The 15,180-nt window shown below is 47.8% G+C and overlaps 3 non-coding genes across 3 annotated transcripts; 2 read left to right on the plus strand and 1 right to left on the minus strand.

The window, feature by feature from the left end:
- The first annotated feature begins 52 nt into the window (after positions 1-52).
- TRNAI-UAU (transfer RNA isoleucine (anticodon UAU)) lies at positions 53-144 on the plus strand. Its single transcript is given in 2 exon segments — positions 53-90; positions 109-144. It is a non-coding gene; the product is annotated as a tRNA-Ile (tRNA).
- A 6,726-nt stretch (positions 145-6,870) lies between these two features.
- On the plus strand, positions 6,871-6,962 carry TRNAI-UAU (transfer RNA isoleucine (anticodon UAU)). Its single transcript is given in 2 exon segments — positions 6,871-6,908; positions 6,927-6,962. It is a non-coding gene; the product is annotated as a tRNA-Ile (tRNA).
- Positions 6,963-7,526: 564 nt separating this feature from the next.
- TRNAI-UAU (transfer RNA isoleucine (anticodon UAU)) lies at positions 7,527-7,618 on the minus strand. The gene is given in 2 exon segments: positions 7,527-7,562; positions 7,581-7,618. It is a non-coding gene; the product is annotated as a tRNA-Ile (tRNA).
- Between the last annotated feature and the right edge of the window lie 7,562 nt (positions 7,619-15,180).

Here is a 15,180-nt window from a genome sequence, read left to right on the forward strand (position 1 = left end):
ACTTTGACAGCTGCAGATAAGTGCTTGCGTCTCTTGGCAGTCATGCCGTTCCTCCCCAGTGGCGCAATTGGTTAGCGCACGGTACTTATACGACAGTGCTCGTGAGCTATGCCGGGGTTGTGAGTTCGAGCCCCACCTGGGGAATGTTATTTTTTATTTTACAGCTAGTTCCCCCAGGATCGTGTTCATGATTAGACACAAAACTATCATGATCATCAGGATGGCTCCAGCGTCGTCTTCTTGCACAGCTGGCTCGTTGGCGCTAACACGCTCATCCCACTGCACCCGTGTTCATCGTTGTCATGAATTAATTGCAATGCACAAAGACGTAACCAATTTTAAAGCGATGCTGTTCAGCTGTTCCCTCAGGATTGTGTCCGTGTCGAGACAGGGCCGATCCCGAAGATAGTGCAATACCGGGCCAACCCGCGGCGGTGATGCACTTCGCCATTACGGGGCCCACATACGCGACTTCGCTGGTCGCCCTTCCTCACAGAATGGAAGGGAACTGAATTTTTTTTCATGCGAATATTAGATTACACTCAACACCTATGACCATTTTCGTTTCTCTAGAGCAAATTGCTCCGCGAAAAGTAATAATAATATTTGGAGCTTTACGTGCCAAAACCACTTTCTTATTATGAGGCACGCCGTAGTGGAGGACTCCGGAAATTTTGACCACCTGGGGTTCTTTAACGTGCACCTAAATTTTAGCACACGGGTGTTTTCGCATTTCGCCCCCATCCAAATGCGGCCGCCGTGGCCGGGATTCGATCCCGCGACCTCGTGCTCAGCAGCCCAACACCATAGCCAGCTCCGCGAAAAGGCTCAACGGTGTTGAGTGTAAGCTAATATCGCCATTCGCCTGTCGCTAGGCAACGGAAGTAAGCCGCAAAGTTTAATTTAATTTATACGCAGACATATTTTCTTTTGCAGGGAAAGAATAAAGAAATAAAACAATTTCTGCTGATCTCATTTCACATTCTTCTTTCTTTTTTGATACTCGCAGCTGCAAACGCTCGGCGTAAATACTATAGCGTGACGTATTTCCTGTTGCCACTTTTCGCCAAGTGGCCCCTCTTGTTATATTTATTTCTCTATGGTGCAACTCGGTTCCCGACAAGTGCGTCACTTCGTGAAGGGACGAGCCAACGCACGATTAAATGTTGCTCGCGATCAGTCACTAAACTGAAAAAGTAAGAGATAATTTACTCAACGTAAGCTCGCCATGCTTTTGTTTGAGCCTGACTGAACGCTAACGCGAACGAACGCTAAAAATTTTTTCATTTTATATCTATAGTAGGATCAACTTAGCAAAAAAAAACAGCAGTTGGCAACCAAGGCACACGGACCGCGCTAGGATGTGTTACAATGTACTAGATACACTGGGTACACTACAGTGTCTAGTACACTGTAGTTGTGTTACTTCGCTAGCCAATAGCGCAAGTAAACGAAGACGTCGTCATGCGACGTTTTCAAAACGGCGTCGTACTTGATTCCTCCGGAGCGTCTGCTGTTCTTGAAGTCTTTCCATCGGCGAAAGCGATGAGGTGTGCAACAGACACGGACGAAGTGTATGAAGTCTGAGCATTTCACTCTTTAAAAGTGCACGGTAAAGTTAATTTCATGGCTGACACCATTTTACTCATGAAATACACGAGCGTACACTGATAACACGGGGAGTAAGGGAGATGGAAATTCAAGACGATGAGCAAAACGAGAACGAGGTGAACGCAGGAGCCAACGTTTCGACCAGTGGACTTGGCTTCTTGAAGGCGACATATGCGTTCCTCACCACGGTATATATAGGTGGGCTTCTTCTAAAGGGGAGAGGGTGTAAGGTTGAGAGGGTGCGGAAACGAGTCAAGGTGGGTTAGCGTATCGAATTGAGAGTGAAGGAAGGCTGTGAACAAGGCCAGGGCCACCCCCCGCCCCCCCCCCCTCCCCTAGGTCTGTCAACGCGCGCGTGTTAGCCGGCGTGTCAAAGCAAAAATAAAATACACAAAGTTGCGGTGGAAGAAATAATTAATGCAGAAATCCCCAGTCGGCCTATTATTTGTGTCTAATAAACAACACACCTACTGAGTCACTATCGAAATTCTTAAATCACCAGCTGTCAAACATCCCCAGCACCATCCCATCTTTCGTTCAAGACACGCCGCACTTCCTTCGAATTATCGACGGCATAAACGCCAACCAAATCCTTTCCGACCGCGCTATTGTAGTCACTTTGGGTGTTTCTGCCCTTTACACCTACATTCCCATGAGTGAAGGAATTGAAGCCGTTTCTAGATCCCTCGCAATCAATCCCCAAGCGCACGCTCCTGAAGTTTACTTATCGCTCCTTAGGTTAGTTCTCACGCTCAACTATCTTGAATTAGATTCTATTCACTACCTGCAAACTTTCGGCACTAGCATGGGTACGCCATTCGCTCCCACGTATGGGAATATCTTCATGGGACAGCTTGAAGCAGACCTGTTGAAATCCTACCCTTTAAAACCCCACACCTATCTTCGTTACATTGACGACATATTTATAATATGGGAACACGGCACAAGCGCCTTAACCGACTTAATTAGCCATTTCAATCGCTTTCACCCGAGTATTAAATTTACTGCTCACCACTCTCCTAGTCAGATCAACTTCCTGGACGCGACGGTCTACATAAAAAACGGGAAAGTGAGTACGACACTTTACCGGAATTTTTGTCGGACAAGCGAAACGAATAAGAAGAATCTGCAGCGAAGACCACGATTATATCTACCACCTAAATGACCTTAAAACAACACTAGCAGAAAGGAACCATCCCCAAGTTTCTCTCGATAGAGCTTATGATGCCGCGTCAAGAATGGAGAGACAGTCGGAACTGGCGAAGAAACAGCCCACACTAGAACCTGACAGACCACCGGCCTTCATAACAAAATATTCTAATGCACTCCCAAACATAAACAACATCCTAAGAAAATACCACCCTATATTGTCAAGTAACGAGCGTCTGGGAAAAGCGTTTCCGGATGTACCTAGCGTTACCCATCGCCGAAACAGGAACATTAAAGACATGTTAGTGCACGCAAAATTCAGCCAACAGCATTCCTCCGTATTAAAAGCATGTTGTCGCCCCAGGTGAAAAACCTGCAGCCACCTTCAAAGTGACATTTAAATTAAAAGCACCGCAAATAGTTATACCCATGAAGTCAAATCTAGCTTCACTTGTACAAGTTCGCATGTGATTTATATGCTTGAATATTCCTTTTGTAAAAAAACGATATATCGGTGAAACAGGACAATCAGTGAACGTCACATTAAACGGACATCGCGCGGACACAGCTAAAAAGCTTCCCAAAGCCGTCGCCGAGCATAAACGTTTCAAAGCGAGCTTTAGAATCTATTCGCTATGCTAAATTTCAAGCAATAAACAACAACACGTAGTTTGATTTCGTGGCCTATCAACACCCCCCCTTTTTTTTCTTTTTTCCCCCCTTTGCTCTCCTCTCTTTCTTTTTCAGCCGGCGCGTCAGACGCGGTTGACACGCCGGCTAACACGCGCGCGTTGACAGACAGGGAGGGGGGGGGGGGGCGTGACCCTGGTCTTGTGCACAGGATTCCTTCACTCTCAATTCGACACGCTAACCCACCTTGACTCGTTGCCGAACCCTGTCGCCTTACACCCTCTCCCCTTTAGAAGAACCCCACCAATATATGCTGTGGCGAGGAAAGCATATGTCGCCTTGAAGAAGACAAGTCCACTTGTCGAAACGTTAGCTCCTGCTTTCACGAGCGTATAGTATAAGATAAACGCAGCAGAAAGAGACGCCCCTTGCAGTGGCGCTAAAAGAGTATAATAATATCGAGAGTGGTAATACTGCAATCGCGAAAATCGTTGCAGTATTTAGGAACGTAAAGCGTAGTAAACAAAGCCGCAAGAACGTCTGAAGCCCAATCACAAAGATCAGACAAATCCATGTACCAACCATACCATACATGTAGCATTGTAGCGCCAGAGTTTCCTCTATGGTAGAAAACTCCGGTTACGAGGTCTGAACAAAGCCGGCCCCTGACTAGTTAACCATTTGTCGATAAGGAAGAATGCATCCCCAAGGAACTATATATAAGCACTCGACCTAGTTAGCTTTGATCATTCTTTCTGCATAAATGTTGCCAAAACCTGCGCAAGTACGCTGCAATTCGTGACTACGCGTTATCGACCCTTTTCGCGGCGATCCCGTGGGCGCTGCCATGTTTGATCACGTGGTGACGCACCCATTGCTTGCCTCAACTGCCTCCGTGATTACAATGGGATTGTATGACGCCGGTGTGGCTTATAAAAGCTCTGTTTCGGGAAATATCATAGACGGTGTCTCGGCAGACGAAACGAAGATTCGGCCAAAGCTTCAGAAAACTTCCAGAAACGCTTTGGGAGCTGATTAAGCCATGTCCAAACGGCGCGAACAGCGTGTATAGTGCTTGTCCGAAAAGAGGGGCCAAATATGTATTCCATGCTGCAGTTGATGGTTCCGAAGGAACTCAAGGATACAGTACTGAAGATAGGGCATGGTAGTGTAACTGCAGGTCACAAATGAATAAAGGCTACTTTAGAAAGGATCACAAGAGAGTTCTTTTGAATCGGGGTGCAGAGCGACGTGAAACGGTATGTGAAGGCATGTGATGTATGCCAAAAGACAGTGGCTAAATGAGGTGTAACAAAGCATGAAGAATGAAAGGCGATAGAAAAGGGGAAGAACAAGGAGAGGAGCGGAGTTTGCTTGGAGATTGCCGAAGAGAAGAACTACAAGGAGATAGACACTGATATCGATAAATAGACCTTGGGAGCAGAGGGGCTTAGGTTGAAACAAGTCCTAGCGGCAATACAAGTAGAGAAGTTAAGGGACTTGGTTCATAAATTCGAGGAAGTGTTTGCAGACCTCCCAGTCTGCAAACTGGAGGTCTGAACAATGCGGACAGAAGTAGTGCGATGTGAGCTATAGTAGTGGTAGAGCGGATTTCATGAGTAGGGCGTTGGAGTGGTGAAATGTCAAGAGTGTAACGCGGACGATTGAGTGTACATATGTAAAGTAATGAGAACAATGAAGTCACAAACGTTGTGAACTGTGCATGTGGTGAAATGTGCGTGGCAGTGTGGTGATGTGTTGTGAGCCACGACGACGCGAGGAAAAGCACCCAAGTCACAGCGGGAGAGTCAAACTCACCACCATGAACGCCAACAGAAGGCAGTGTTTTGAAAAAAAAAAACAAAAAACTCCTGAAAAGGGGGCCTATCTGATATGTAAGAGGCATGGGGCACAGAAAATAAAAGAGGACGATGCGCGCCGACCAGTCCGAACGGCGCGAGCCCTCGAGGCGCGTGACCCGGGGTGTGATCGGAGGAGAAGCGGCGCCAAGCTGGGATTATCGACGTGGCTCTGGGCCAAGAAGGTTGGAGCGCCAGCTTCGCACTGGCGACGGGAGTCCTGGAAGTTCGGACGGGCTCGTGATGCTGGCGACCCAGGGTGCGGCCGTCGACCTAGGCGACGTTCGAGCGAGGCTCCCTGGACCTGCCGCAGCCTCCCACGGCGCTGCCGGGCACTCCAGGAATTGGATCCCGCTTCTTCGTCAGACCAGCACGGACGAGAGTCCCCGGGGCTTCTCGTCGGCACTCGGAGAGGTAGCGGCGGAGCCCGGTGTTAGGCCTAGCCAGGCAGGCCTGAGTGCCACTCACCAACATAGTTCGGGACGCCGGCATCCGAGACGGAGGAGCTGGCCGGCCGATACCGAGGAAGCAAAAGTTGCGGAATCGGCGGGAGCACTGACGGTGACCAAGAGCCGACGCGCATCGGACTTGGAGTGACGTGCGCCAGCGGAACCTCGTAAGAGCGTTCGTTTTTATGTTAGCGTGCAGCCATAGGCCAGGGTTGACGGAATTTCGCGCTGAACGCGCTAAGGACGAACGTAGGGGAGAATAAGGACATATTTAGGTTACACAAGTGTGGAGGTTTGTCTTTGTCAGTTGAGCTTTGAGTTACATTTTGAGTGTGTTTTATCTTGAGTTTGCTCTTAGTAAAATCTCCAACTCCATCTCTCCCAACATCTGCACGGCCCCGAGATCAGTGTGACACTGACAGTTATGGAAAAACCAAGCTAGCGTTGAGCCGCCTCGCAGATGCTTTCCACATAATCGTGTTGTCCCTTTAAATAAAGCCGTAGACAGTTGGAACTCGGGAAGATAACTGCTAAGAGCTTTTGCTGTTCGTTAACGGCACCGTGTCGCAAAAAAATTATGCCAGGGTCCGGCGTCGCTTGGCGAAAAATCATTCTGAACAACCACGCAGGCCCTCCGCGTGGCACAGAGGCGTTACTGACATAACTGAATTCCTCAAAGTAAAATATGCCAGCAAAATCGTAAAGTACGACGTAAAAAGAACCTACAGACACGATAGCGTCGGATTTTAGTTTGAGTACACTAAAAAATATAATTCTGTTTCGTGGAAACTCCAAAACACAAACCCCCTTTCGCGAGCGGCACGATGCGACCCGCTCGGCTTCTTGCAACACCACCATCACGCTCGCCTCCGCACATCCGAGAGAAAGCTGCGGTTGCCGGAAAGCGTGACAAGCAGTCGGGGATTTTCGAATTATATCGCGTTCCACACACACAAAAAAGAAACCAAGCTGAAGCGTCATCCATTTTGTTGTTGTTGTGGGTGAAGCATCTGCAGCTATATCGAGAGTGTCTCGGAAGAACAGCGAACAAGCGAGACATTCACTGATAAACGATCTGTGCATCTCGTCAAAGAACAAAAAGCGCACAAGTGCCGCTGGAACTTTGACAGCTGCACATAAGTGTCTGCGTCTCTTGGCGGCCATGCCGTTCCTCCCCAGTGGCGCAATTGGTTAGCGCACGGTACTTATACGACAGTGCTCGTGAGCTATGCCGGGGTTGTGAGTTCGAGCCTCACCTGGGGAACGTTTTTTTTTTATTTTACAGCTAGTTCCCCTCGGATCGTGTCCATGTGTAGACACAAAACTATCATCATCAGGATGGAACCAGCTTCGTTTTCTTACACAGCAAGCTCGTTGGCGCTAACGCACTCGTGCCACTGTATCCCTCTTCGTCGTCGTCATCAATTAATTAAAAAGCACAAAGACGTAACCAATTTTACAGCGAAGCTATTAAGCTGTTCCCCCAGGATTATGTCCGTGTCGAGACAGGGCCGACACCGAAGATATTGCAACGCCGGGCCGAACCACGGCGGAGGTGAAGCAGGCGTTACGCACTCCCGATACGAGGGCCGATCCCGAACACCTGCGGTGAAGATGCACTTCGCCATTACAGGGCCCACATACGCGACATCGCTGGTCGCCCTTCCACCCAGAATGGAAGGGAGCGGAGTTTTTTTTTTTCATTCGAATATTAGATTAGAGTCAACACCATGGACCCTTTTCGCGGGGCAGTTTGCGAGTGTTTATAGTCTTGTGTCTACAGATCGACACGATCCTGGGGAACTGGCTGTAACATAAAAAAATAACATTCTCCAGGTGAGGCTCGAACTCACAACCCCGGCATAGCTCACGAGCACTGTCGTATAAGTACCGTGCGCTAACCAATTGCGCCACTGGGGAGGAACGGCATGGCTGCCAAGATACGCAAACAGTTATCTGCAGCTGTCAAAGTTCCAGCGGCACTTGAGCGCTTTTTGCTCTTTGCCGAGATGCACAGATCGTTTATCAGTGAATGCCTCTCTTGTGCGCTGTCCTCCCGATACACTCCCGATATAGGTGCGGATGCTTTAACAACAACAATAAAATGGTCGACGCTTCCGCTTGGCTTTTCTTTTTCTGGAACGCGATATATTTCGAAGATCCCCGACTGCTTGTCACGCTTCCCGGCAGCCGCAGCTTTCTTGCGGATGTGCGGAGACGAGCGTGATGGTGGTGTTGCAAGAAGCCGAGCGGGTCGCACCGCTCTGAAAAGGTGTTTGTGTTGTAGTTTCCACGGAACAGTGTACTCAAATTAAAATCCGACGCTATCGAGTCTGTAGGTTCTATTTACCTCGTACTTTACGATTTTGCTGGCTTATTTTACTTTGAGGAATTCAGTTATTTCAGTAACTGAATTCTCTGCGCCATGCGGAGGGCCTGCGTGGTTGTTCAGAATGATTTTTCGCCAAGCGACGTCCGACTCCGACATAGGATGTTTTGCGACACGGGTCCCTTAACGACAAGCAAAAGCTCTGAGCAGTTCTCTTCCCGAGTTCCAACTGTCTACGGCTTTATTTAAAGGGACAACACGATTATGTAGAAAACATCTGCGGGGCGGCCTAACACTAGCTTACTTTTTCCATAACAGTCAGTTCAAACGCGTTGTATTAAACTTGGCGCTTACCAAAATAGCGTACGTCCAGCCTTAGATAATTTGTACAGGCTTGGTGTGGAAAGCATGAACAAAGAGGAAAACAATATGGATGCGTCCGAAGATTAGCATGAAGGTTTGATCTACTCTGCCTCCCGGCAAACTCAGTCAGTGGCAAAGCTGCTGGCAAAAGCTGTCATACAGTCGCTTTCTGCGCGGAGAAAAATAGACATTTTAAAGCTCCTTTTTCACTGCTTCAACGGTAAACTTATACTGAATTGTCCGTCATATTTGCGTCAACGCGAAAAAAAAGCTCTCCTAGCACGAACTATCCTCATACTAAATTGTCCTCCTACTATTCCTCACAATTCACGGATTGGCATGTGAGTATGCTCTTTTCTTGTACGAACAATAGCTAATTGGAATGGCATCGTTTTGGAATTTTTCGCTGATGCTCAGTCAACATCCTTCAAACGCAACCTTGAATTGCATTTTGCGTAAGTTGTGCTTTGTTTGCATCTTTCCCGGTCAGCAACAGAGTGTAAGGGCTTCCACCATGGTAAATAAGTAAAATACAAATGAAACGATACGCTTAGTTTACACGGACAGATGCTTCTCTTTACTTGCGTTTACTTTACGGTTAAGGGCGGGTTACTATCGGAGAAAATGGAAGGCTAAGTTCTCCCTTTTTCATTTTGCGCCGTAACCACTGCGTCACTGCACTTTGCGCTAGAGAAACAAGATGACGTTTTCGGCGACGCGCCGCACGTATACGAAACCGTTATGCCCCAACCACTGGCACGCGCTGGAAAGCTTCGGCGCGCGCCGAAGGGTCAAATGCGTCAACGCGTCGGTCGCAAACGTGGTGAAGCGGAACGTCGCGCAGCGATTATGTCTACTGCCGATGCTAGAAGTTTGCCGACGCGCGGCGAAGCTGCGCCGGCGCGCACCAATGAGAGGCTGCGACGCCTCGCAGGCGTCAACCAATCGGAGGCTGCGGAGTCTCCGGCTGCCTAGGCCTGAAATGGCCGACCGTGGGAAGACGCCGGCACCAACAATCGTCCGAGTTTTTTGGACGCACGACGCGCGCGACAGTGTTCCTGAAAGACAGTGTTGTAATAGTAGGCCGACAACGACACGCCCGACCGACCGACGACCGTGGGTTGTGGCAGTGCGACGTGGATACGAAGCTACTTCGAACGACGCTGACTAATCGAACCTGCCCACTGGGTTCCGCCGGGCTCGGTGCGATCGTCTGCTAAAACAGCCAACCGAATCACGATTGCCGCAACGTCTGTGCTTGTTGTACGTGCATCTTGTTGTGCTCAAAACGAATGGAAACCCGTTTACGAGCTCCGAAGTCTGGATAATCAACACTCGCCTATCGCCGATGTTGTTTACGTTACGCGTAGGCCTAGCGCGTCCATCGAGTTCGTAACTGGCGAGTGAACGAACTCACCTGAGAAACTCTATCGAAGGAAATGAATTTTCAGGTCCGTTTGGTGCTGCAGTGATTTAAAATATGGCACTCTTGACTTCGTGTGACCTGTGATGTGGTGAACGAACCGTGTGGAAGTTGGGTTGGTCAACCGCGGCGTGTTTCGTGTGGTGTCGGTTGACTCAAGTTTAACGGGCAAGCTCTGCGCTGTTTCCAGTGGTAAAGATAACTTCCGAAAGCGAAATACACTAGTAGCCGAACTATTGGAAGTACTTACATAATCAGCCGTGCCGCCTGTTTCAGCTGACACTGCGCTCTTCTATTCGGCATGTGAATCCAGTTCAGTACAAGTTCACTGTACTCATTCACTCACTTCTTTCTAGTGCGTCCGTCTTTTGGGCTAGTTGGGCATAAAGCGCTCGTGTAGCAATCAAGAACACTGACGCACTGAAGCATACGTGACAACGGAGTCATGTTTGAGTCAGTGTGTCGTTATAGTTGAGCACTGCAAAAAGAAATTATCTGTTTGCAACGTGTGCCCTGTGTGCAGTGCATAGCAGGACCTGCATCATGCAAGACCTATGCATGTAGCAGCGTATACCACGATTGCTTCGATGCCCGCCTCAGAAGCAGCAAGTACTGAGTCAGTGAAACTGTAATTGATTTTTTATCTCACTTTTTGCTTATGGAAAAAGTAGATGGCGTGAGTGCATTGTGGGGAAGGTGAAAAGGTGTCATCAGTGTTTTGTGCAGTCAGTATGCTTAAACTGCTGGAATCCCTTCAGCCTCTACTAAAATGCTTCTTGCTGCGATACTAAAAATTGTAGTCAGGACAAAGATCTACTCAAAACCAAGTTACTAATGCATCTGCGCAGAATGTGTTTGATTAACATGTTAACGCTCCACAACAACAATATGCCGATGCACAGCATATGTGCTTACAATAAATACATTCCGTAAAGGTGAACGACTGGGAGTACAATATCAAACTTTGTAGTAGCACCGTAAAAAGTGCTGCCATGTGTATCAGCCACAACGAAACTGCTGCACGTCCAACCTTCTTCCTTGGAGGCACTTCTATAAAGACTGTTCGGGCCCTTCCCATTCTGGGTGCAGCATTTAGCTGTTCTCTCAACTTTTCCGCATATGTCACCAGCACTGTATGTGAGCACTGGCCCTTTCTTGGGTTTGTGTCCCTTGTCTCCCTTCCCTGATGACGTAAGGTTTTCCGAGCACTCTACACTTCTATCATTCTGTCACGACTTGAGTACTGCTCATCAGTATAGTTCCCGTGCCAAACTCGCGACGCTAACAAACTTAAGCTTGTTCAGCGCCGGACAATACGTACCCTTTACTCCCGTCTTTTCGGTTGTCACAAGCTCATGCCAGCCTTCGAGGATTGCCTCAAACCCCTCAAGTAGCACACCCTGCAATACCAACGCAACATTGCACTAGTCTATACTGCAGGGTGTTTGACGTCTCTCTGGACAGCACTAATCTTTCTTCATTTCGTCTGAACAAGTGGTCAGCACAGCCTGAGCCCTCATCATGCCTCTATGGCCCTACACCACAACTCCATGATTATATCTGGCATGCAGAGCTTTCTCTCCACCCCCCTGGCGATTTGGATTCTCCTTCCTTGGAACCAGACTTCATTGGCACTCCTGTGTGTTGTACACCTGTCGAATGTGTGCGTGTGTGCCGTGCTGTGTTATTGAGCAAGTGTGTGTGCACATGGAGGGGAAGGAAGTGTCTTCTGCATCCTGCAAATTCCTGCTTTAGATGGCTGGCTATCAGATGCTCTAACATAGACATCAGCCTTCTTTTTAGTCTTGTGTGCCAAGTTACCACTAAGATTATTACTATTATTATTATTATTATTATTATTATTATTATTATTATTATTGTTGTTGTAGCGTTCCTAGTTAAAGGATACAATAGACGGAGAGTATTGCTATGGAACTGGCGTCCATCTTGACTACCATTTTATTCTCACTTCCTTCTCTTCTCCTGAACCCAGACTCCTGCGCTTCTTCATCTTCTATTCCAAGGCTCATACCGCTTCACCCTTCCAGGTTTCTTTTGCTAACCCCTCCTGGGGTAATACTTGAAAACGTTTCCAATCGAAACACATTCAACTGAGACACGTTCGCCAATGTACCACACATTCTTCAATATTCCTTTCTGAGTGGCTGTCTTTGTCACAGAGTAAGGACCATAAAATTTGGCATTGGATTCACTTACTCCTTTCCTAACTAGAATGAGGTCGGTGACTTGAATGTCTGGGATATCTGAGCAATGTCTCTTGTCGAAATTTTTTTTCATTCGTTTACGGTACCTCTCCTCCTGCGATTTCTGTTTCCTTTCCTCGACGATCTTGAGATTTCCTAACAGCCCAAGTTCACGGTCCGCCTGAAGAATAGGGGTTTCTCCTGAAGAAGCGAACTGCGGGCTGCATCCCAAGCCACTGGTGTCGGAGCGATTGTGATGTCTTACATCACAATCGTATCGTACAAACTATCGTACATCCTGATGTATTGTTTAACATCTCGTATAGCACGCTCTGCAAGCCCATTCGCTGCGGGATGGTATGGCGCACAGAACTGGATTGATACATTATGGTCTCGAGCCCATCTTGCTAGCTTTTCGCTCTTGAACGCTGGAACGTTGTCACAAACAATTGTCTTGGTTGTTCTAAACATATCCCGTTCGAGAAGGGCGATGACACTATTCGCATCTTCTTTTCCTGCCCGTGCCGCGACCATCCTGGTGTATTCATCTATGGCCAGAAGAAAAGCTTGCGTTTTCCGGACTCCTTCTCGTTTCTTATTTAGCTCGGCGAAATCCAGGTGTATAACTTCAAAAGGCACGTTCGAGTGGCAAGGTATTATCATGGCGTCCGTAGGCTGCTTATATTTCACTTTGTTGACTTGACAAATGTGGCATGAACGAACGTATCGATTGACGTCGTCTTTCATGTGAGGCCACGTAAATCTCTTGACTAGCTTGTTGTAGGTGCGCCAAAATCCGTCGTGTACTCCAGATTCTGGGCTATCGTGGTACAAATAAAGCACCCTGGAAACCAGCGTTGGCGGGACTTGATAGCGACCTTCCCTAAAAATCAATTGTTCAGTGCCTTCCCACAATTTAACTTCATTGATTTCTTCCGATTGTTCGTTGTTGGCCTGTATCATCAGTCTAGACAATGCATTTGCATCAGTCAAAAGGGGTGCAGGTCTGTGGGAGATGGTGAAATCGAACTGCTGCAAATAGTTCACCCATCTAGCGATACGTCCCTTAGGTTGGGTCATATTCAAGAGATGAGTGAGGGCTTGGTGATCGGTGAACAAAGTAAACTTCGCACCTTCTAGGTACGTACGGAAGTACTGAATTGCTTTAAGGACTGCAAGAGCTTCCTTTTCACTATTGGTGTAGTTGACTTCAGGTGGCTTGAGGGTGTAGCTGTAGTAACCTACTACGTGTCGCTTTTCTCGACCGGATGCTTCTGGACATTTCTGGTACAAGATGGCACCTGTCCCATAGTGTGAGGCGTCGGTATTCAGTTCAAAGGATAAAGTGAAATCTGGTATGAGTAGAATAGGGTCAGCAGAGATTCTGTGCACCAGATCACGGTAGACTCTCTCACATTCCTCATCCCACTAAAATGGAACTTGTTTTTGTGTTAGGCGCGTGAGGCATCTTGTTTTGATGGCAAAGTCTTTTATTAAGGGCCTGAAATGTCCTGCTAATCCCCAAAACACACGCAATGAGTGTACGTCATATGGTTTTACCAGTTGGGATATCCTCTCGATGGACTCTTGTTTCGTGCTTTTGGTAGTCCCATCAAAGACTCTTCCAAGAAACACCACTTTTCTTTGAAAGAACGCACTTTTCTTAAAATTAACCTTGAGGTGTGCCAAGCTCAAGGCATTTAATACCTGGGACAGGTGTTCCTGATGCTCCGTCTCTGTTTTGGAGAAGACGATAATATCGTCTATGTACACGTTACAAAAGACACCTAGGAAAGGCGTCAGGACTTCGTTCATAATCTTCTGGAACCATGCTGGTGAGTTTTTCCAGCCGAAAGGAAGCCGGTTATACTCGTACAGGTCGAAGGGCGTGATAAAAGCAGTGTACATTTTTGTTTCTTCGGTTAGCGGGATCTGCCAGAAACCTTTGCACAAGTCAATACGTGAAAAACATCGGCAACCACCTGTCTCATCTATAATCGTGTCTATCTTCGGCATAGGAAGTGGTATAAGTTCTGTCTGTCGGTTGAGAACCATGTAATCTGTGCACAGTCTGAAAGTTCCATCTTCTTTCGGCGCAATAGTTATGGGAGAGGCGAAGGGTGACACCGAAAGCCGGATTATATTGGCGTCTAGCATCTCCTGCAATTCCTTCTTCAACCATATCTTGCGCTCTCTTGACATGTTGTAAGGTGATTTTCGGATGACGGTCTTGTCGATTAGTTCGAAAGGCACCTTGTGTGACGTCATCGCCGGTGGATAGCTTCCTATGCATACCAGTTCAGGATAGGTCGTTGCAATATCCTCCGCGCAATTGACAACTCGCAGGTTATCTTTTCTATCCGGCTGTGTCTCTTGCCTTGATAGTCCTTCCACTAAAACCGGTCTGGTCTGGATAGCAGAAAGTCATACGTCACCCCCTAAATCACCAGTACTTCACTCTCTATTTCATGACCTTGGAACTCGATGTTTACTGAGGCCCACTGATTATGCATTGTCACTTTTCCATCGTAGCCTTGCACCCGTAGTACTCTTCCACTATGCATTTGACTTGCATCTACCAGCTTGGCATTTATTATAGACACAGAAGCACCGCTGTCAACCAAAGCCATCATGTGTCTGTTTCCCACTTTGACAGGGATGTGAAGTAGGCTAGAGCAAGTTAAATAAACAGTCTCAGTTGTGGTCATCGGGTCGGACTGATCACCCTTGTTTATCAGTTTTTTGTCGGTGGAGCATCTTCAGCGTCCGAAAGTAGGGGGACAGGGTCGCTGTCGACGTTATTCACCCGACCTCTGGGAGCGCGCCAACCCAAGTTCTCTGTGCCGCCTGCAAGGCGGCGCGGTTCTCGCTGATTACGGCTTGACCAATCCGCGCCGGACCGTGTGAAGTGACTGCTTGAGCGAGCGCTTATATTTTCTTCTGAAGTAAATGGTATGTCGTGAAGGCACTCCAGGAGCCCGTCCATAGTTTTAGGTGACCGTATTTGCACTTGCTTCAGGACTTGCGCGTGCAGTCCGTGCATTATTAGTGCTACTACGGCAGAAGGAGGAAGCATAGGCTCGGCCAGCTTTAAAAGGCGGCGTTTGTCAAAGAAATATTCGACGAGGGAGCCTTGCTTGAATTTGAAATTAAGCGCGGCATC

This window comes from Dermacentor albipictus, chromosome 10 (assembly GCF_038994185.2).
Source record: "Dermacentor albipictus isolate Rhodes 1998 colony chromosome 10, USDA_Dalb.pri_finalv2, whole genome shotgun sequence".
In the NCBI taxonomy this organism is placed as follows: Eukaryota; Metazoa; Arthropoda; class Arachnida; order Ixodida; family Ixodidae; genus Dermacentor; species Dermacentor albipictus.